Source organism: Tupaia chinensis, unplaced genomic scaffold, assembly GCF_000334495.1.
Source record: "Tupaia chinensis unplaced genomic scaffold, TupChi_1.0 Scaffold000112_1, whole genome shotgun sequence".
Lineage (NCBI taxonomy): Eukaryota > Metazoa > Chordata > Mammalia > Scandentia > Tupaiidae > Tupaia > Tupaia belangeri.
In genome coordinates, this window is record NW_006159576.1 from 3,378,352 (window position 1) to 3,380,179 (window position 1,828).

The following is a 1,828-nucleotide window of genomic DNA, read 5'->3' on the forward strand; positions in this document are numbered from 1 at the left end:
GGGAGGCCGCGGGGACCCGGCACCCTGCGCCGGTAGGACACCGGGGTCTTCGAGCCCCGCGTCCCAGGAAGAATCCGGATTGGGGGATGGAGTCCAGGAGAGGACCTTAAAGGGGCGACACTGGGTCAGCGAGGTCGCCGAGGTTTGGCCTTTGGGCCTGGCGCCAGCTTGGGCCGCGCCAGGAGGGTCCCCGCCCAGCCAGGTGTCGGTCCTCGCGTCCAGCCCGGACCCCGCCCCGGGGCCGGGACCGGAGGGACCGGACGGTGGGGACTGCCTGCGGGGCCCCGCCGGGAGAACGCCCCCCGCTGCGCGGGCTCTGCTCCAACCCCTGCCCGGGGAGGTCCAGGGTGGGGGTGACAGGGTCCCTGGAGAATAAAGGGCCTGGTGGCAGCATCAAAATGAATTTGGTGAAGCGATTTCCTGCCGCTCAATTAAAGTGTAACCACTCGTCTCACCGGAGCGAGGAAGGAAGCGGACAGGCTGGGAATGGAATGACATTTTCCCCTGGGCACGCAGACCCGCTGCGCAGCCCTTCCACTGAGTTGTTTGTGTTCCCGGCTTGCCTTTAAAAGACGAAATTATCTGGATTCTGACATCCTCCTTTTCGGGCCTGCTGAGTCACGGAATATTCTCAGTGCCAGGATGACTCAGTTCACAGAACCGGAGCCAGAAGATCATGAGTTTCAGTCCCAGATCAGAACCTGGGCACCTCCCCGGCCTGATTGGGCCAGCGAGGCCGCCGCGCGAACCGGCGGATCCTGCAAGCCGGGGACGCATAAGGGAGCTGGTTTGGGTTGGGGTTTTGTTTTTGTTTCCCAGCTTTTCGGGACCTTAGTGATAAAGTGAGAATAATACGTACAGACACACACACAGCACACAATACACGGTTTTGGACACCGTCCTGTTAAGATAGGGATAGTGGGGATCTGAATCAATGAAATAGGGCCAATGTTCGCCCCAGAACTCGCAGTTAGGAGGACCCTAGTGATAGTGGTCTGGCTTGATGAAGGGTGGGAAGGGGCGAGGACTCTAGGGGCTTGTCGCAATGGACCTTATTTATTTATTCATTAGTTTTGCTATAGGGAGTGTTTGCTCCTCAGACAGAAAGTTGAGAAATCACACCCCAGGGATATCCACAATGCAATCTTTCTCCTCCATTCTCCTCTCCTGATTTTGAACACGGAGGCACGCATGCCCAGAATGGTTTCCAAATCTCTAGGACTGGGACTTGAACCCACAGTTGGCCATGTGGGATCCAGCCCTATAGGACAAAGATTAAGATGTTGGTTGTAAACAAAGCTACAGATTTTTAAATATATTTATAAATATGTTAATGCATTTTCCTTATTTTAGAATTTCAGTATTTTATTAGACATTGGCAAACTGATTTTCCAACAGTCAAATAAAGTAGGAGATAAGAGACACAGAAGATTACAAAATGCACATAACCATCTTTCCTAATTACGGTTCCCTTTGCCGTTGTAATGACCAAAGTTAACTTCAAGCTACTTATTTGCCCCTTAATTTTATTACCTGAACTTCATCTAATATTTTAAAAGCACGTGAAGAGCCTCTAGTTACATACTCTAAATTCTCTTGCTCACAGGACTGTGTTACTGTGACAAGAAAATATCTATTTTTTTAGAGGTTTATGCTATAGGGAGCATGCGCTCGGCAAAAAGAGAGATAGAAAGCAAGAAATGACCCCCCCCCAGGGGGGTTGGCCATGCCTCAATCCCTTCTCCTCCATTCTCATCTCGGGATCTTGGGCACGAGTGAGGTGGGGGCTGGGGGAGTAGCTCTTTCTGTCTCTCTGCCGATTGATGAT